The sequence below is a fragment of the Pteropus medius genome, unplaced genomic scaffold (assembly GCF_902729225.1).
Source record: "Pteropus medius unplaced genomic scaffold, Ma_sr-lr_union100, whole genome shotgun sequence".
Taxonomy (NCBI): Eukaryota; Metazoa; Chordata; class Mammalia; order Chiroptera; family Pteropodidae; genus Pteropus; species Pteropus medius.
Genome location: NW_024347791.1, coordinates 1,439,825 through 1,461,647, shown reverse-complemented (window position 1 = coordinate 1,461,647; position 21,823 = coordinate 1,439,825). Strand labels below are relative to the sequence as shown.

The following is a 21,823-nucleotide window of genomic DNA, read 5'->3' as shown; positions in this document are numbered from 1 at the left end:
GAGTGGAGCAGAGAATATCAAAACAACAAAACCAGCGTGAGATGAATGAGATCAAAGTCACACAAAAAGAACAAAACACTTCTAAAATCTGAAGTAGAAAGATACCTGTGATGCCCATCAGTGATGCTACCTGTTCCCTTGCCCTGGGGAAGGCAGAGGATATATAGTAGGTGCCATCACTACCAATCTTATGCCCCATCAGGAGAGAGGTGGCCCCAAAATGATGCCAGATGAAGCTAGATGCTCCACTGTGTCCTTTAGAGTTAATAAAAGACATAAAGAAGTCGATGGAAGTCGATAACTCAGAAATTATCTATAACTGAAAAGTGTGAGGGTTTGTTGCTAAAGGGAAAAGTAAAGTTCTTTTGGAAAAAATGTTTTGTTTTGTTTTGTTTTTTGCTAAAGAGAAAATAAAAAGAAGTAAAATATTTTTTAAAGCACTGCATGCATCAATTTCTGCCAGTTGTGTAGTTCAAAGATTAAAACATACTTGATGAGTAACAATTTGCTTGATTTAAGCGATTTAATGTGGAGAAGATAAAATCTCTCCAAGTCAAGAAGGTCCAGCATAAAGACATAGGAGCACATATCGGACACTTACTTCTGCCAGAGACTGCCCAGAGACTGGCCCACCGAACCTGTATGAAAGGGAACAACAGTATCTCCAGTTTAAGTGTACAATTTATTGGTATTAACTATGGAATTTACCTTTTTATTGGATAACCCATCCCCTTTCCAACTCCCTCTCAGCCCGTTTCCTTATTTCCCTCCCATGAAGGGAACCTACGCATGCCAATCATTAAGCTACAGTCCCTCAGGTCCAAACCCATCTTCTGTCTTCTGTTCCGTCAAGATGCCGGGCCTGGGATTCCCCAGCCACATTTCTGCTCTGTCAGCTGGCTTCCTGTTAGTGTCTGTTACTGGGGACATGGGGGAGGGTGGCAAGCTGGGAGGCTCGAGGAGGGAGACAGGATTGGCTCCTTCCTGCCTCACTGTTTCCATGAACCTTGCTCCAACATTGCTACTTCCTTCCGGAAGCTGTGATTCTTTCCTGCGGTGGCGCTGGCAGAACCAGCTTCACTGAGTAATACCCCCAACTCCCAAGACACCAGCACCAGCCCACAGCGTCCCCGCCTCGGAGGTCTGCCTCCACCTCCTCTTAATTTCTAAGTTGTTATAATTCCCAACTCTTCCCTCTCCAACTCCCCAGCCCTAGGGCTGGTAGCTGCTCCCTATAGCTGCTTCCTCCAAGACTTCTCAACATTCTCTCTCTACATATATACTTATCTAGCCAACTTTATAGTTAACTAACAATTCTTTATGTTAAGTTCTCTTTGGTCAAATAACTGGTGTGATTTCTGTCTTTGGATTAGACCCTGACATGTCCAATAAATATAAGTTAATTGTATGTATTTCATTGTCACTGTCTGGGACTTAGAAAGTCTGCTTTCCTGACCCGGTTCACTACTAGTTTCTAAAATAATCAAGTAAACGATTCCTTGGCTTGTCGTCTCCCTCTGCTCCCATCCTCTTGGGTTACAAAGTTCTACCTGCTAGACCGCTCTTATTTTCAGGATATACTAATAGTAATAGCAATAGTGATAGTAATAGTAATACCGATAGTCATACTGATACTGATACTACCATTTATTATGAGTTTATTATGTGCCTCGTAGTTCCCTATTTGTATTTTCTCATTTAGCCTTCGACACAACCCCATAAAGTAGATACTAGTATTATCCTTGGAGGTCACAGAAGGACACTGATAGCCAGAGAGGTTAAAAGATTTGCCCAGAGACTCAGAGCTCTAGGTGACAGAGCAGACATCAACCCCAGGCAGGCTGAATCTAGAATTCCTGTGCTTCGCCTGCTGGCTGTGGTGTGAAAAGAAACAACCAGCTCCGAACCAGCTCTGAACCAGCTCTGCCACTAATGTGATGCGTGACCAAGAGGCCGAGGTATTGGATGGCTCGGTCTTGTGAACAGACAGCCTAAGGCATGGATGGAAGGAGACAGTGAGCCCGGTGCTCAACTCACCCGTGACTGACGGGGGTCGACTGGAGTGTCGGTAGATACCACCAACACGGAAGGGAGCAGGAGTTAGAGTCTGAGGTTTTCAGAAGGCAGGAATGAGAGAAAAACACCCTTCACTAGAGAGAGCTGCAGAGGGAGTGGTGTCCTCAGGGGAAGGCAGGTTCCAGTCAGAGCTGAAAGGTATGGTAGTTTGCTGGGGCTGCCTACCACAGTGCCACAGACTGGGTGTTTAACCAACTAAAATTTATCATCTCAGTTCTGGAGGCCAGAAGTCTAAAATCAAGGGGTTGGCAGGGTTGGTTTCTCCCGAGGGCTGTGAGGGAAGGGTCTGTCTGGGCCCCTCTTCTCGGTTTGTAAATGGCCATGTTCATGTTCACATTGTATTCTCTTTGTGTGCGTGTCTGTCTGCAAACATTCTCTTTTTACAAACGGACACCAGTTATATGGGGTTAAGGGCCCATTTTGACCTCATTTGACCCTTGATGACCTCATTTTAACTTGACTGCTTCTGTAAAAACTCTATCTCAAAAAAACAAAACAAAACAAAACAAAACAGGTCACATTAGTTCATTTTAGGACTTCAACATATGAATTTGGGGATGGGAGTGCGATTCAACCCTTAACGAGAATGAAGGGAACAGTCAGAGAGGAGAGGAGACCAGGAGGGTGGGCCCCTCCTTTGTTCCCTGAGTTCCCAAGAGCACAGGGAAGGGTTTGGGAAGGCTCAGGGGTCAGACAAGGGGTCTGATTGGGAAGCACGAAGAGTGTTCTGGAATAAGGTTCTGGGTCATGGGGGAGGCCTTGGGAACCTGTACTCTGGCAGTGACTGGGGTGGGCCAGGAAGTGAGTGCACTAGCCCTCTCTCTGATGGTCTCGAGGGGAAGGTGGTAGCCAATTCCAGCTGGCCTGTGGCCACTGGACAGCTGCCCTCTCTTCCACTCTTGGTCGTTCTGTGCCTGGTGGCAAGTGGAGGCTCTCGCAGGCAGTGTTGAGGGTTGCTCCTCCCAGAACTAAAAGGACAGGAGGTCTCCCCCAAGGCCCTCAATTAACCAGGTTGATTTCCATGGCCCAGTTCTATTTTGTAATCAGTAAGGAAACACAAATCCTAAGGCTCTGGAACGCCTTTCTGGCAGTTTTGAGGCATCCCGCCTCGATGGGCGTCGAGGAGCAAGAACCCCGAGGCTGCAGAGGGAGAGGCTCCTTGGAGAAAGGCAAGCGATGTGGAGAATTTCTGGATCTCATAAGAGAATCCCTTGCATCAAAAGCCACCCCGTCGGCCAGGCTGAAAGGAAGAAACAGTGCTGGGGGTCAAGTCCCTGGGGCATCACCCAGGTGAGAGAGGCCCTGATGGCCTTGGACCCCAGGGCCAATGACCCCAGGCACTCTGAATCTACTCAGCTCTCCTCCTTTGCCTCCTCAGCAAACCCAGTCTTCCCCTGACCCATTACCTGATGTGGTGTGAGAGATCACATATGTCCAGTCATCCCCCCGCCCATTCCCATACTAATCACCCCAAGACACATGCTTACCACTTCCTTTGTTGTACTCAAACTATCGATTCAAAAGAATCAAATTATGCAACACAGAGAGAGGAGTCTAGAGATAGAAATCCGACTAAGATGACGGTCTAGAGAGAAGCAGAATCTGATGCAGGGCTTCAGGGAAGGTACATTTGAAAGTAGGAGCAGAGTCTGAGCACTCCATAGGTCCTGGCAGGACAGGTCCTGCCAACGATGGATTGGGGTGAGACAGGGATTCCTAGGATGGGGAGAGGGGCCATGGGGGCCTTGAGATCCCTCATCTCTCCGTCAGAACCAGGGTCAGTGCCCCAGGCTCCCTGTGGCTGCACAGGACTCCAACCCAGCCTGCCTTCTCTGAGCCCAGCCCTCTACACCCACATCTCTTGGCTGCTCCATTGGCACCTCTGCCCTCGGAACGCCTTTGGTCAGAGGCAGCTTCATGCCTTGAGTCACACTCATAGGATCTGTCTGTCCAGGCCTTCTCCGCAAAATGCCTTCCAGGAGTCCCTGCATCCTTGCCTGGAGCACAGCCTTCAACCTTACAGGACAGTGTTCTCAATGATGTCCCCAGGTGCTCTTCTCCCCATGGCTGAGCCACTAGCCCCTCACTCCCCAGCCAGAGACTCGGATCCATCCTCGGTCCTAGAACCAGCCCTGACCCAAGACAGGAGAGATGCACAGGGTCACAGCTGTTCCTCAAACTTTTTTGTCACTCCGTTCTCACCCCTGGTTCCAGCCTTGTTTCTGAGAGCCAGGAACCACTTACATCTGACAGCTGAATTCCTATGGTCCCCCCGACGACAGAGTCCATACCCTAAGAAGCTCAAGATGATCCTCCGCCTGATAAGAACACCTACGATAACCTGCCACTAACACCATACTAGTCGTGAAGAAACCCAATCGGGGTCAAGGCAAGGATGCCCCTTTCTTAGCCCTGCTTGTCAACGCTGAGCTGCAAGTTTTGGCTAATGCAATAAGACAATAAAAGAATATAAAAGGTACACAGATTGGGAAGAAATAAATAAAAGTGTCTTTTTTTTTTTTGGCAGATGGCATGATCACCTATGTAGAAAATCTGAAAGAATTAACAAAACATCTCCTAGAAATAATAAGCGATTGTAGCAAAGTTGCAAGATACAAGGTTAATATACAAAAGTCAATTCTTTCCTCTATACCAGCAATGAACAAGTAGAATTTTAAATGAAAAACACAATACCATTTACACTGGAACCCCCCAAAATGAAATACATATATATAAATCTGACAAAATATGTATAAGATCTATACAAAGAAAACTATAAAACTCTGGGAAAAAAATCAAAGAAGAATAAGTAAATGGGGAGAGATTCCATGTTGACGGATAGGGAGACTCAATATTGTCAAGATGTCAGTTCTTCCTAACTTGATCTACAGATTCTACACAATCCTAATCAAAATCTCAGGAAGTTATTTTGTGGATATCGACAAACCGATTCTACAGTTTATATAGAGGAGCAAAAGATCCAGAATAGCTAACACAATACCGGAGAATAACAAAGTTGGAGGACAGGCACTGCCTGCTTCGACTTACTGTAAAGCTGCAGCAATCAAGACAAGGCGGTATTGGTTAAAGAACAGACAAACAGACCAATGGAACAGAATAAAAAGACCAGAAATAGACGCTCATGAATACAGTCAAGTGAACTTGGGTAAAGGGGCAGAGACGATACAATGGAGCAAAGACAGTCTTTCAACAAACAGTGTTGGAGCAACTGGACATCCACATACAAGAAAGTGAATCTAGACACAGACCTAACACTCTTCACAAAAATTAACTCGAAGTTTATCATGGACCTAAATATAAAACGCAAAATTATAAAACTCCTGGACGATAACACAGGAGAAAGCCTAGATGACTTGGGGTATGAAGATGATTTTTTAGATAAAACCCCAAAAGCATGATCCATGAAAGAAACAATTGATAAGCTGGACGTCATTAAAATTAAAAACTTCTGTGAAAGAGAATGTTAAAAAAATGAAGAGACAAGTCACAATCTGGGAGAAAATATTTGCAAAAGGCACATCTGATAAAGGACTATTATTTAAAATGTCCAAAGAATTTTTAAAGTTCAACAGTAAGAAAACAAACAGCCTGGTTATAAAATTGACAAAGACCTTAACAAACACCTCACCAAAGAAGATGTAAAGGAGGCAAATAATCATATTAAAAGGTGCTCCACGTCATATGTCATCAGGGAAATGCAAATTAAAACAACAATGAGATACCACTACACACCTATTAAAATGTTCAGAACCCAGAACACCGAGAGTACCAAATACTGGCGAGGATGTACAGCAGTGAGAACTCTCCTTGGTTGCTGGTGAGAATGCAAAATGGTACAGCCACTTGGGAAGACTGGTCGTTTCTTCTAAAAGAGGTGAAAACTTTTGTCCACACAAAAACCTGCACACAGATGTTTATAGCAGCTTCATTTATAATTGCCAACACTTGGAGGCCACCAAGACGTCCTTCAGAAGGTGAATGGATAAATAAACCAATTTCATCCACACAATGAAGTATTATTCAATACTAAAAAGAAGTGAGCTATCAAGCCATGATAAGACACAGAGAAATCTTAACTGCATATTACTAAGTGAATAAAACCGGTCCAAAATGCTATATACTGTACGATTCGAACCCTATGACATTCTGGAAAAAGCAAAACTCTGGGGATGGCCAAAAATCAGTGGTTGCCAAGGGTTGGGGGAGGATGAATAGGAACACGGAGGATTTTTAGGGCTGTGAAATGCTACTATATGGTACTATAATGGTGGATACACATCATTACACATTTGTCCAAAGTCTGTGGACTTTGGGTGATCATGATGTGTCATGTAGGTTCATCAATTGTAACAAATGTACCACTGTGGTGCATTTGCTGATACTGGGGGAGGCTCTGCATGTGTGGGGGTAGAGGGGTACATGGAGAATCTCTGCACCTTCTTCTCGATTTTGCTGTGAACCTAAAACTGCTCTAAAAAAAATAATGTCTTAAAATATCTTTTTAGAAGCTCAAGATGCAGGCCTGCCTTGCTCTGCACCTCCCCCGCTGGCTTCCTAAACTTGCAGGTGGTGCTCCTGGGCCCCCGCCCACAGCTGGCAGCCTGCCCATCAGAACAAACCTACTTTCCCTGTGACTATAATCAGCCTGGAGGTGGGGACACCTCTCTCCTTGGGCAACTGCTGCCCGCCAGCTGAAGTCTCAGCTCTGAACTGTCCTACCTGGAGACCTCGTGCAACAGAAGCATCTCTCATGAGGCAGTGGTCTGTGGAGCAGGGATTTTCCTGTGAGTTCTCACATGAGAGCAGTTGCTTTATCTGCCTCTGCACAGATGGAACGCTGTGGGGCTCTTATCTTCCTCATGACTCCAAACCACACTTTGGTGTCTGGTATCGCCGTCACCACCTTGGCCTGCTCTCAGAAAACAGCCAGCGGTTTCAGGGTCCTCCTTTGCAGTTCCCCATTTTTGGCTCAGGACACCCAGGCCAGTGAGGGGACGTGTGGGGGGCACTATTCTGGCCTTGGAAGAGCGAGCGGTCCGGGGTGAAGCCACTGAGATGATCCAGTGACAAGAGGTAGAATCCTGAGAGTTCAAAACACAAATTCTTCAATTCCAGGAAGTCGGACCAGCTCCTCCTGCTGGGAAGAACATTTTCCATGTGCAGGGCTCATAGCAATTGCCCTTGGAGGCCTCGTTTCCCCCCGAGACCTGCTCCTGCCCTGATGCACTCACCTGCACAAAGAAGAACCTAGTGGCCGCCCCTCCCAGCTCCATAGGGTTACATGATAATGTCATCACCAGACCCTTTAACTATATCTAGAATCTATTCGCTTTTCTGTTTCTGCTGTCACCACCAAAGTCCCAGCCAGCATCATCTCCCTTCTGGTGACTGCCCGCTCGGGGTGTCCCCGAATATCTTCAATCTATTCTCAGCATGGCAGCCCGAGCCATCTGTTCAAAAAGTATATCTGATCATATCCCTCCTCTGCCTGCAATTCTCATAGCTTCTCAGAGCCCCGAGGATGAAGTCCCAAATTCTTATCATGGCCCTAAAGCCCCGCAGAACTTGGGCTGTCCCCACACCTCCAACTCCTCTCTTCCTCCCCTCTTCCCGCTCCCTCTCTGGGCTCCATCCCCAGCTCTTCCTGGTTCTTCGAAGTCTTCATATTCTCTCATCTTATGGGACACTCTTCCCTCCCAAACCAAACAGCCTCAGCTTAAAGGAAACGTCTCCTCGGACACGCTCCCTGAACCCCAGGCAAGGTGAGGCAGCCCTGCCACGCTCCTAGCAGCTACGCTTTTCCTGCTACACAGCTTCGAAAGGTTCATCGCACCTTCGCTTGTTACCTCTGTCCTGTTTAAAACTTTGCGCTTCTCAGAGGCAAGACCGTGGCTATTTCATTTCACTGCTCTGTTCTCTAAGCACCACGCAGTGCCCAGAACACAGTAGGAGCCTAATATATTGTTCAGTTAGGGTTGCATTCGTTTGCAACGGTGTAATTCTTTTTCACGGAATAAATCTTTGAGAGATGCAGATGTTGGTTCAGTGCCTTGGTAATGTCAGGGCCGGCCTGTGAATGGCTCTCGGCTTTTCCCGCATTCCTGTTGCTCTATGTTTGGAAGACAGCTGTGCTCCAGGTTCAAGGATGAAGGAAGGGGAGGAAGGGAAGGGCAAAAAGCCATTGCCTCACAAACCTATGTCTTTCTTTTATTTGTGAATAGGTGCTTCCTCCAGAAGACCATTCTTTTTATTTGGGTCAAAACAGGTCAGCTGTGCATTCTTAGGCCAATCATTGTCCAAGCAGAAGGAGGCTTCCAAAACTGCTTTATGAAATCACGATTCTTCTAAAGCAGCGGTCCCCAACCTTTTTGGCTCCAGGGACCAGTGCTCTTATGAGAATCTAATTCCTGAAGATCTGAGGTGGAGCTGAGGCGGTGATGCTGGCGCTGAGGAGCAGCTGCAAATACAGATGAAGCTTCACTCACCTGCCCACCTTCTTTTGTGCGGCCTGGTTCCTAACAGGCCATGGACCGACCGGTAACGGTCTTCGGCCATGGGTTGGGGCCCTCTGTTCTAATGGATTGCAATGAAGAGCCTTCTACCCTGAGCTCAAATGATCTCCCCATCCACCCGAAAAATAACGGTTCCGTTAGAAGAGACAATGGTAAGGGGAAAGGAATACAGAAGTTATTTATTGTGATACATCGAATTATCTCCCAAACTTAACAATTTAAACCAATAGATATTATATCTCACACAGTTTCTGAGGGTCAGAAATCTGAGAGCAGCTTAACTAGATGGTTCTGGCTCAGGGTCTCTCGTGAGCTTTCCGTCAAGCCGTTGGCTGGGACAGCCCTGAAGTCAGGACTGGGGCTGGAGGGGCCACTTGTAAAATCCCTCGCACGTTTGTCAGCAAAAATCTTCAGTTCCTTGCCATAGAGCTGTTCGTGATATGGCAGCTGGCTTCTCCAGAGTGAGTGATCTGATCAGGACGTTGGGGACAGAGGAGAGAGATGGGTTGGGGGGTGGGGGAGAGAGAGAGAGAGAGAGAGATTGAGAGAGAGAGAGAGCGCGCCGAGATGGGAGCTGTACTGTCTTCTATAATCTAATATCAGAAATGCCATACCATCTTCCGCTCTGCTCTAACTGGTCACACAGACCAACTCTGGCACCCCGTGGGATGGGACCACATGAATGTGAATTCAGGAGATGAGAGTCATGGGCAGTGACTTTGGAGACGGACGGCTAACAAAACCTGTAGAAAAGACGACAGACCTTGGCGGCCATGTTGCATGTTTGTTGAGTTTGAAGAAACTGAGCTGAAATTAAGTGTCCCAGTTTCAAGGGTAAAGAGAGGAACAGAATAAGAAAGCTTGTGCTGATGTCATGCCTACTATGTGCTAGCCATGTACGTAGGTAATGCCGTCGACTTGCCCTAACAGCACTGTGACAAACAGGTGATGTGTCCTTCGTGTGGGTAAGAGCCCCGGGGAGGCCAACCCTCAGCGTGCCTTCCCTGCAGCCGACCCCTTCTAAAGCAGTCCTCACCCACAGGGGGCTCTACGCGGATGAGTCGAGTCTGTTTGATTCTCTTCTGTGAACTTGAACGAAGGCGTCTTGGTGAAAGAGCGGGCATTTGGAACAGAAGCTGAGAACTGCCCTACGAGAGATGCAGACACAGCGCTGGGACTCTCCATCGGTGAAGGCCTTGTCACCCCAGGGGCTGTGAGTGCTGCTGGCTCAGCCAAGAGCCTCTTCAGGGACAGCGACAGCGACAGAGCTCTGCCTTGCCCAAGGTCATGCCCTTTCCCAGGTGAAGAGGAGGGAGAGACACAGTGACTAATGGATGCGGTATAAAGGCCTGGCCATCCTGGCCCAACTCAAGACAACTCTGAAGGAATGTCTGGCTCCTGTGGGATCAGCCAGGGCAGTTGTGGGTCTCAACCACAGTTGAACTCCTTGGTGTGTTTGACAGACCCAAATTACTCTAGCTAGTGTAGTCGTGAGTTGCCAATGATGTGTCTCTACTAGGGCACTAGAGCACATAAAGGATTGTCGTCCAAAAGGTGCACAATTCTCTCCTACAGATTTCATGGCCTTGCCCCACAACCCCTTGACCCCATTATGATTCTCTCACTGCACTCGCCACATGGCATCTTTTCTCACCGCTGACACTTCCCGTGTCATAGAGTCTGCTGAGCCATCTGGCCCAAGTGGCGGGGCTGCTTGCACTGTGGTTTGACCTGCTACAGATCCCTTCTCTTCTCTGGAATCCTCTCAAATCTGGAGGCCTCTTACGTGTGCAAAGGGCACACCTTAATAAACACCCTACACGCTAAACTTCATCTCAGAGTCCGCCCAACAGATAGCCAAACCTGTGACACAGAGAGAGAAGGCAGGTAACAGAGATCCTGAGACAGAAGAGCCCATGGGAGCCATGAGTATGTGCGGGGAGTCAGGCTGAGGTGCTGATGGGCTGTGGCAGGAGGGACGGGGCAGAAATAGAAAGGAATGGTCACAGTGGTGGCAGGTGCTATAATATAAGCAGTCCTCAGGGCTGTCTCAAAGTCTTAGCCACCTGCAACTCCCCAGTTACTCTCTCAGTTCTGCAAAGCTCGGATCTTTAGGTTCCCAGGGATACCTATCATCCTGCATGGGGCAGGCTGCCCATTGTCACCCAGTGTCTGTGCTTCCAGATCTTTAATAAAAGAATTTATACTGGACACATAGTGTAGTGGGTTAAATGGTGGATCCAAGCATGATATGTCCACATTTTAACCTTCGAAACACGTGGACGTGATCTTATTTGGAAAAAGGGTCTTCGCAGATGTAATTAAGTTAAGGATCTTGAGATGAGACCATCCTGGATTATCCAAATGTGCCCTAAATCCAACGACAAGTGTCCTTGTAAGAAAAAGGCCAAGGAGAGATGCAGGAACAAGGAGCGAAGACCACGTGACGACCAAGGCAGATATTGGAGTCATGCAGCCACAAGCCGTGGGATGCCAGAAGCTACTAGGAGCTGACAAGGTAAGCCTGGACCCTCTCTAGAACCTCCAGAGAAAGTACAGCTCTGCTGACACAAGTTTTGGACTTTTGGCCTCTGAAACTGTGAGAGAATAAATTTGCGTTGTCTTAAGCCACCAAATTTGTGGTAATTTGTTATTGCAACTCTAGGGCACTAATACGCAGAGCCGCCATGAATAAAGAGTGCATTTCCCACTTTCCCTTGCCTCGGAGTGTGGCCAGAAGACAGAGCCCTGGTCAGTGACACTGAGCATATGTGACGTGTGCCTCCCCCAAGCACTGCTGCTGCTAGACGAGGCAGCTTCCAGAAACTTAGGATCCAGGAGTGGAAGAAAACACACCTACAGAGGTTCCCTCCCAGGAAGAGCAACTAAGCAGCCATTCCCAAGTTCAAGTCCAAGACCAAGTTCTGACCAGTGCAAAGTATAATGGAGAAAATAAAAATGATTATTGTGGATCTAAAAGCCTGTTCTTTATTCTGAGATTTTATCCTCCTTTTTTTTCTTTTTTGGCAAAAAACATTCTCTGGTGAAATCAGCAATGATAGATGGTGTGGTGACTATTTTTGAGTTTTGCATACTGGAGTTCTTTTTTAGTTTTAACATTCCAGGAAATGAAGTAGAAAAATAACAACATCCCCAATTTAAGAATCAGAAATTGATGGCAAATTACGTGAGCAGTCTTGAAACAGAAAGGAACTGACTGGCCCATAGGTGCTTTTCAAAATGTCCTTACCTACTACCAGCAACTCTATATTGACAACTGTAATAATTTTGGGAAAAGAATGTTACCGGTGTATAACTTTCCAAAGTCTGAGACCCCTGAGATAGAGCACATCATAGGGCAGATGTCAAGGACCCGAGGACATCTTGTTCAAAGAATTCCATGTCTTACACTTTTCCATGAGGGTTAAGGACAGGGAGAAGTGTTGGGATGTAGAGCCGAGCAAGGTTTCGTGGAGAAAGGAAATGAGTTTGAAATGGGTTTCAAGGATAAACAGAATTTATGTTTTTTGTATCTATTTTGAGTAGGTAATACTAAATATGTTTTTGTATTAAATTAAATTATATTTAATTTAAATTAAAATGTGTAAAATGATCCATAATGAAAATTCTCACTCTGATCCCATGTCTCCTTCCCACTCAAAGTCAAATTTAAAAATTGAGTTTTAATATATTTTTTGAAAATAATTNAGTGTTTCACATCTGCTCTGGAGACAGAAACCAAGGACTATGGCTCATGCTTCCACATGCCACTGTCACACGGCCACAGGGCCAGGCTGGCTTTAAGGAGGGACTGCATGAGAAAGGCCAATTTGCAACCCAAGATCAAATTTTCAGTGGCTATTTGGCATCATGTCAAAGTAAATGGAAGGCTTATGAGGCTGCCATTTCGTGAAGTCTGATCCAGGGTCTCAGCTGGACATACTCATCGATCAAGGAAAAGATGTCCAAATCCTTTCAGATGCAGTTACTTCCTGATGACTTCTTAGCTGTCTGTACAGAACAGAAAATTCCTGTTGTTTTTAGATTGTAGCGGGGTTATGATCATAGCTTACTACTTTATTGCAACCTCTATGACAGATCAGCTCAGACTTCATGCACAATAGCTGAATGCATAAACAACTTCATATACCAGAATATCTTCAGGATTACAAAAGTAATGCATGAAATTGCAGGGGAAAAATTCAAAACATTGGAGTTTAAAAAAAAAAAAAAGGTGCCCCTTGGGTGGACACTGAGCAGTGGTAATGCCCCCACAGCACACTTCACATGCACAAGGCTGTGTTGGGGACAGAGCTGCCAGAGGCTTGAGGCTCACAGAGGGGGTTGCCTTCGAGACCCCAGCAGGAAACACTCAGACGTTAGGGCAGACATGGGGTATTGATCAAGGAGAGCAATCTATGATATGAAAAGAGGAAGGAAAATCATCGAGGAATTACATAGGTAACTTCAGTAGGTTAAGTTAAGTAGTTTAAGTTTGTTAGTTTAAGTCATGCCCTTGCTCTGCAGTCAGATCTTGAGTGGAAGATGAGACAAGAAAACATTAGCTGAGTATCGACTTACATTCCTCTCTCCTCAGGAGTGACTCCAGCCTGGCCAGGTAGAGTCCACGTACTCTGGGCTGCCCTGCCTTTGCTCCTCTCTGGCTGCCCTGCATGTTCACGGTGATGGCATTAATAATGAGAAAAATCAGATACAGAAGAAAGAGGCAATCAATATGTGGCATCATCCCGTAATCCTTAAGTTTTCAAGAGCTCACACATCGCCTGGGAATCTTGTTAAAATGCAGATTTTGGTCCACTGAGTCTGCAGCGAGGCCTGGGAGTTTGCTTTTCTGACAAGCTGCTGGGCGATGCTGCTGCTGGCCTGGGGACCGCACTTTGAATAGCAAGGGCCTGTGCGGTATCGCCTTGGGGGAAGATCTGGGAGAGTTTGTTGAGCAGACAGAGAGGGACATCATGAAGAAAAAAGAATATATAATATGGAAAAGGGCACAGCAGTGAGGTTCCTGTCAGCTGCAAAGTACCAAAAACCACTGAAAGCGGCCGAGCCGTAAGACATGGAACGCAGAGATGGGGCAGCACCGTGTGAGTCAGCCCAGGGTCTCAGCCTCATCACGAACCCGCATGCTTCCCCTCTTGTCTGCTCTGACAGCTCACAATGTGCGTAATGGTGGTTGAGGTGGCTCCAGATGTCACGGGCAGAGGACATTGTCCAGAAGTTGAAAGGACATCTTTCCTCGCAAGGGGGTCTCCCTGGCCAGATTGAGTGTGCGTGTCCCTTCTAAGCTGATTGTTGGGAAGAGGAGAATTGCCATGAGCATGCCCTGCCTTCTTGAACTGGGGACAGGAGTATATTCAAGATCAGATTACTCCAATATCTTCGGTTCTTGGGGTCGATATCTATTGTTTGTTGTTTCTGTTTACTCTCACCCACGGGGGCTTGTTCCTATGTGCATTTAGTGATTTTTCAATTACGGGCTTATGTATGGAAGGATGTGACTTTGTGGAAAGTCAACATGGTTTAGCAAAAAAAAAAAAAAAAAAAAGGTGTCTTCTCCAAACAGACATTTGGGGTCCAGCTGTCCCACTGCTCCTCCTGGTGACTGGCCAAGTTTGTGTTTGTAACAAGTCACATGATTGCATGTCCAAGCTGTCACACCTGCTCTCTCTGTCAGCATGGCTGCCTGGAGGGAAACCATGGAAAACAGGAACTCAGAGAAGGATGCTCTTTCCCCTGACACTCTGTGCCGTTCAGGGCAATCCAGGCCCACCCTTACCAAAAATTCAGGATTAAGTGTACACAGAATAGAGCATCACCACCAAAAAGGCCATTCCCACCCCTCAAGGAGCTCTCACTGGTGGTTGCCATCTTTGGGCTTCACCTCTGACCATATTTCTAGGGTCTCCGCAACCCAACGCAGGCCTTTTTCTATTCCTTCTCTTACCTGAGACTTCGGACCCTAACCCTAACCCTCCACTGCCTTCTTCCTGCTATACCAAGGAGCTCTCCGGATCTTTGAAACTTAGTTATGCAGAGCACGTTTCTGGAGGAAAGCAGGGGCCTCACCTTTCACAAACAAAAAAGAGCCGGCAGATCTCTCCAGAGGTCAGGGCTGAAACAGAGATTTGGGTTTCAGAGCGTGCGAATGGAACTCTCTAGGGGAAATGCGGCTTGAGATGAGCTGAGGGCATGGATGAGACAGGCAGAAAAAGAAGAAATGGCAAAGGAGAGATAGAAGAAAATCAGAACGTGTGGCGTCCTAGAGGCCAAGGCACAAACATGCGTCAAGCACTCGACGTTCAACAGCACTAAGCTCTGCTTCCGCAGGGCTGCAAGGTGACCCTGGCTTTGGCAACGCGGGCATGCTTGTTGGACTCACGAGAAGCAGCGTTCGGGGAGCAGGTTTCCCTGGGCTGAGGAGTCACTGGGGGGTGAGAAACGATGGCGGTGAATGTAGACAAGACCCTTTAGAGGTGACAAGCCTCTCCTCTGCCCAAGGAAGTGACCGCTGACCATCCCATTTAATGCTGCAACCTGCTCTCCTCTCATTCACTCGGTCTCCTTAAATGGCTCTACTTCGTTTATCCACAGCACTATCCCCTTCCCGAAGACCATATGCATTCCATTCTTTACTAAATTAGCATGTTCCGTGTAGGTCGCACATCTCTCTTGTGAGACTGTAAAAGTCCCAAAGGCAGAGACGCTCATCTGTTTTGTTCACTGATAGATATATCCTCAGTGCCTAGAACAAGGGATTGGCACCCAGTAGGTGTCAATTCAAAAATATTGGTTGGACAAATGAATAAATGAATGAATGGGGAGGAGAAGTTTGGGGCTTGAGAAGAATGTGAGGGAAAAGGAGAGTTTTGTTTTTAAAGATGGCGGCAGCCTGGTTATGTGTATGGCTGAGGGAAACTCTTGGTTTAAAAACACAGGAGGGAGAAGTGGGACTTGGTGGCTTGAGGTCTTAGATCTGCGGTGTTCCAGAGCACACTGGGAGAGAAAGTCCGCTTTGGGGAAGTTGGGAGAGGTGTCACATGGGCTGAGAAGGAAGGTTCATGGAGCTTCTTAAACAACTCTGATGGGCTCAGAGTTAATGCTATGGATAATGGAAATCCCAGGGTTGATAATTTTTTTTTTTAAGCAAGGGAGTGACAGGTCACTCTGGTGACAACTCAAGAGACATCACGCCACACAACTCAGGAGACACCCGAGTTCAATAAAACAGCTGTGTAACACGGCAGCCCTATGAGGAAAGGGGGTGCGGACAGGGGTTCAAGGCAGGCCCGGCCGATGAGAAGCTCTTGGAGACATAATAAGGCCTGACTAAGGGGTGGCAGAAGGAACAGGTAGAAAGTTACAGAAGCCTGAGTTTTGCCAGAGGAGAATTAATACAAATTCAGATCTAATAGCGGATGGGAAGGTAAGAGAGTCAGAAGTACTGAATGTAGATCATTAGTGGAAAGAGCTTCAGGAAAGGAGCTGGCTATGCGGAGATAATAAACTGAGATTTTCGTAGTTGCATTTGCCAAGAAACAAGAGGAAGTCCACTTAGATACCGTAATATTTTTTAAAAATATGGTTGTAGATAAATTCCCAGACATGATCCATAAAAGGAATTCATTACTTATTCAAAAAAGGATTATTGAAAGAGTCTGTGACCTTTGAGGTCGATGTAGGGAGGCCACCTATGTCCTACTGAGATCATCTTCGGTGCCTTTACATTCCTATTTAAACCATTTCCATCCTGTCCACTCCATTCAATTCAGCTGCATTCTAGTCCATTCAGCAGATGTTAACGGAGCATTTACAATCCCTCAGCACCACAGATAAAAAAATAAATGATATGGTCCCTGCTTCTGACCTGTTGTCAAGCTCACAAGGGAGGCAGAAATGCAAGCAACTATGATGGAATGTGGGAGAGGCTAAAATGGAGGTTCTGTGGGCCACCGAGGGAGGGCGGGGGGCAGGAGAAGGTCGAGAGGGGTAAGGTTCCTTCTCTTGCTGAGTTTCCTATGGAGACGACGCATCGGTGAGTTTTCCTTGGTCATCTTTCTTCCCAAAGTCCCAGGAACCGAAAAGTGCAGGGAGAGGAAAGGGTACAGGAAACTTAGCACTTCACATGAACTCCTAAGATCCCTTACTGTGCTCAAAGTCACAAGAGATAGCATTGGCCTCAACCCAGCCAGTAACTGGCTGTGACCTTGGGGTGCCACTCTCTGCCTGTGAGACTGGAAGTGGGGGTGTAGGCCAAGCCCTGTGTGGAGGCCCTCTTGACAGCCTGGTACCTTCCTTAGCTAGTCAGGCCAGTGAGAGGCTCCCAAGGATGATGAGTGAGAGGGCAAAAGACCTCACCTCCAAGAAAGCTTCCCAGATATTTCTTTTCCTCTGCCTGGCAAGAGTCTCCATACACGCCATGATCCGGCTCAGGCATGCCTCCTCAGAGGAGCCTCCTCCTCTGACCTCCCAGGAGATGCGCTTCCGGTGTCTACACCCTTCCGCAGTGCCTTATGGGGAGAGCTTTGCATATCATCCTCCTTAGATTGTGAGTTCCCTGTGATCGGGCTCTGGGCTTTACTCATCCTCATGTTCCGTTACCTAGCACATTGCAGGTGCTCATTTGAATGAATGAATAAATGAATGAATGTCAAAATTTTATACCCTCTTTCACTTCCCGAAGCCAGCATCACTGCACCCTTGCATCCCTAGGTAGATGTCATCTCTCTTTTCTTCATACTCTCATCAGATGCTTTTTGAATATCAACTACAGAACAGGGTCGGCAAACGTTCTCTATGAAGGACCAGATAGTAAATATGGCTTTGCAGGCTGTATGGTTTCTGTTTCAATTACTCGATTTCACCGTTGCACACAAAACCGTAGGGCAGCCATAAATAAAACATGAATAAATGAGCATGGCAGTATTCTCGTAAAACTATTTATGAACAGTGACATTTCAATTTCATATTATTTCCATAGATCACAAAATATTTTTCTTCTTTGGATTTTTCCAACAATTTAAAAAATTTAAAGCCACTTTTAGTTCAAAGGCTGAACGAAAACAGACTGTAATGCGTATTTGGCCTGTAGGCCATTGTATACCAATCCCTGCTATAGAATTTATTAAGATCTGATTACTAAAAACGCTTATTTTGGTCTCTCCTATTATTCTATGAAGTGAATGGACTAATTAAGGACACAGCCTTCGGAGAAAAATGGGCTTCTATTCAAATTCTTATTCCAGACTCCCTCCCTCCCTTCCTTCCTTCTCAAAGTCCCCAGGCAGGCCTGACGGGGCAGGAAGGCAGCCAGGACTGATACAGAAAGGGCGTGTTCCTTACTTAGGCCCGCCATAGCAGAGAATCAAAACAACAGTTTATTGTCTCACAGTTCTAAAGACTGGAAGTCCAAAATCAGGGCGTCTGCAGGCCATGCTCTCTCTGATGGCTCTAGGGGAGAATCCTTTGTTGCCTCTTTTAGCTTCTGGTCTTTGCCAATAATCCTTGGTGTTTCTTGGCTTATAGGCGCATCACTCAAGTCACATGGCTGTCTTCTCTCTGTGTGTCGTCACATCTTCCTCTCTCTGTGTACGTCTCTGTGTCCTCCTTTCTCTTTCAGAGAGGCACCCAACCTAACCTCGTTTTTACTTGATTATCTCTGTAAAGATTCTATTTTCAAGTGAGATCACATTCTGAAATACTGGGGGTAGGGACTTCAATATATCTTTTTTTTAGGAGGAGGGGTAGGCAAAATTCAATTTCATGACATAGGTGTCATAGCAGGGTAGGAGCCTAGCAGGGAGGTGGGCTACGTGCCGGTGGGTGAACAATTATGTAAACATACTAGAGATAATAGTCTGGATTCTCATAGCCAAGAGGAGAGGTACAGAGACATTTGGGAGAAAGCTAGAATGGACAACCCAGTGTTTTTGGATTGGAAGTACAAATATCTTTTTTCAAAATGATAGATATGGAAATACATATGGCTGTAACTAGATATGTCCATTCATTCATTCGATCATTGCTCGTGTGTTTATTTCCAGGCTCTGGCCACTGAGAGGATCTGAGGGCAGTGACACCCCAACCGCAGTGAGCTCTGAATGCCATTATTCACTGAAAGGAAGCAGAGCTCCTTGGAGAAATGCTAAAGTCCAAGGCTGGGGAATGAGAAGTCCAAGATAAGATGGGAGTATTTTACGATACCCGAAAATCAGGAAGGCCTTAATGAATGATGGGGATATGTCAAAAGGACGTAGGAGCCAATTTTAAGGAGCTCTCATTGGCCAAACCTAGAATGATTCCAACATCCAAACAAATAATGATAGTAACTGACCGCTATCCATTTAATACAATAGGACTCCATTAGTCCACATGGATTAAAGTGGATTAAAAATGGGGAGGGAAAAAAGCTCTTTCTTACAGTAGAATGCCAACTAATAAATGTAGAGGGGATACTGCAGTTAAAAAGTTGGAATTTTTTGTATCGCTTTTAACAATTTCTGTATTTTGAAATTGTTTCAGAATAAAAAGAAAAAAGAAAAAATGCAGTGTTAGCACAGACGGGCTATGTTACTTTTGCCAAATTATTTCATTTTTATGCCTCAGTTTCTTAATTTGTAACATGAAAATAATAACAAATACCTAAAGAATATTGTGAGAAATAGAAAAAATCGTATGCGCGAAGCGTGTGAACCAGTGTCCATAGTGTAAGTGCTCAATCTGTGGTCGTCATGAGTGTTATGTTCTTGTCAATATTTCCCTGGGTTTCATAGAATCTAGACCATCGTTCACTGTGAGCCACATTATTATTTTATATGCCACTTGGAAAATAAAAACATGGCCGAATAAATTGACAAAGTGATTCTTCTCACTTAGAATTTTTAATGTTTATTGGGAGAGCTCTTTTAGACTTATTTAAATATAGATTTTTTAAAAAATCCTATGTCACTCTATTGATCACGCAAAAAGAGAATTATAAGTAAAATGAATTCGTTGAAGTTTGCGGAAGACTTCTTCACATTTGGAGACAGTGCTCCTTGAACCGTTTGATTTAGTGTCTCTGATTTTCTTTTACTCTCTCTTTTAATCTGGAAGTCTAAAATCTGCATTTTTAACAGCACCTCAGAAGTTGCAGGGGATCTTGGACCATAATTTCAGAGTCAGCTATGGGTCATCCAAACCATAATCAAATTGTAATGAATGAGCAAAATGAAGCGGGCTTGTGAACAATGCTAGTTATCAGAAAGCCTTTGAGCGTCAGTTTGTTTAATTGAAGCATTTAAGATGCAACCAAGCATAAAACGATTCCCTACAAGTCAAGTTCAAAAACACACAATTCAGTATGGTGGTTCCCTAATAATTTAAACATTAATACTATATGATCAACAATTCCAGTTCCGAGTATGCGCCCAAAAGAAGTAAAAGCAGGGACTCGAACAGACATTTGTGCGCCAGTGTTCACAGCAGCATTATTCACAGCCACCAAAAGGTGGAAACAACCCAAGTATCTATTTATAGATGAGTAGATATATAAAAGGTGGTATATCCATATAATGGAATATTATTAAGCTTTAAAAAGAAGGCAATTCTGACACTCACTACAACACAGATGAACCATGAAGTCATTACATTAAGTAAAATAAGCCAGACAGAAAAAGAATTGTGTAATTCCACTTACATGAGATACACAGAAACAGACAGTAGAAAGGTGGGTACCAGGGACTGGGGGAGGAGGAGCGGGGACTTAGTGTTTAATGAGGACAGAGTTTCAGTTGGAGGTGATAGAAAAGTTCTGGAGATGGATGGAGGTGATGGCTGCCCAACGTGAACGTACTTAATGCTGCTGAACTGTAGACTGAAAAATGGTAAAAATGGAAACGCTTTTACGTTACGTACTTTTTCCCACAATTAAAAAAAAAAAACAGATACAACTAATTCGCAGTGAGAGAAATCAGAGGGGTGATTATCTTTGAGAGATAGCGACAGGGAAGGGGAACAAAAGAGGCTTCTGGGGTCTGGAATGTTCTATATTTGATCTAGTGGTGGTTACATGGGTCTATAGATTTATAAATATTCACTGCACCATGCACTTAAGATTTGTGTACTGAGAGTATGGACATTTTAAAAAATTAAATGCAGTTACAGTAAATGTAAACATAAGTACTATATGATCAACTTTTAAAGCATTTTTTAAAAAATTCTCTAAGTTCCAGGCAGAGAGGAGCTGGGCTCCGTGACAATTAAGGCAGCTGTGCAGGTACCAGAGCTGAGAGAAGCAAGCCTCCTGTGAACTGGACCGGACCCACGTCGTCCCCACCCCTGTCACCAGAGCCACGTGACCACCGCCCCATCTCCCCTGTGGGATCTCACACCCATATCAAAGCCTCCCTCAGGAGCATGGTTAAGCTCTTCTTGCTTTATTTGTGTTTGACTTATTGTTGTTGCTTGCTCGTTTTTATATCGTGGCAATTTCATTTTTCAAAGCGGAACGTCGTTAGATTCCGATATCCCATTTTCAGTTCACCTCCCTGCAGAGTCCTCGTCACACAAGGAGCCCGGAAGCTGAGGTGCACCTTTGCCTGTGTGGGAAAGGGCGTTATGACCCATTCTTTGTCAGGAGCTCAGCTGAGCTGGGAGAGGCCGCTGACCTGCCAGGTGTGGGGGCAGCTGGTTAAAGCAACGAGACACAGAACCGCCAGAGTCAAGCCTTGATCGTTGTGGTGGGGTGATCAAGAGTGTGAAACCCAAGGAAGCCCCGACACCCCCGTTCTCCATTTCCCTGCACAGAACAGAGTGTCTGTGGAGGGTCCGACGGATCCCCGCGCTGCTGAGGGAGCCAGAATAGAAGGCTCCCTGGAGTCAGGGAAGGCGAGAGGAGAGGGCACAAGAGAGGAAGTACTGGACGCTGTGTCAGAGCCGGGGAAACAGGTGTTTTTCTTCCCTTCTCCAACGAGGAGGCCTCGGTAGAGGAGCTGAAGGAGCCCTCTTCCCAAGGCCTCAGAGAAGAGGCCTAGGAATGAGAACATGTGACAGGGCATGGCCAGCCAGGGGCCTGAGTCCTTGACACCCAAGGCCCTCAGAGACTGGCCAGCACCGTGTGTGTCCCCAAAGGCCTGCCGGGGAAAGCTTTACTACTGCCTGTGGTCAGGCCGGAAAACCACCCACAGGTGTGGTGCTGGGAGCCGGACTCCTCATAG

At 46.0% G+C, this 21,823-nt stretch overlaps 1 long non-coding RNA gene across 1 annotated transcript; it reads right to left on the bottom strand.

Annotated features, from left to right (window-relative positions):
- Window positions 1–120: 120 nt before the first annotated feature.
- LOC120615103 (uncharacterized) lies at window positions 121–7,228 on the bottom strand. The gene is made up of 3 exons (XR_005656196.1): window positions 6,817–7,228; window positions 602–638; window positions 121–255 (listed from the first exon to the last, which is right to left on the bottom strand). It is a non-coding gene; the product is annotated as an uncharacterized LOC120615103 (long non-coding RNA).
- Window positions 7,229–21,823: the final 14,595 nt, after the last annotated feature.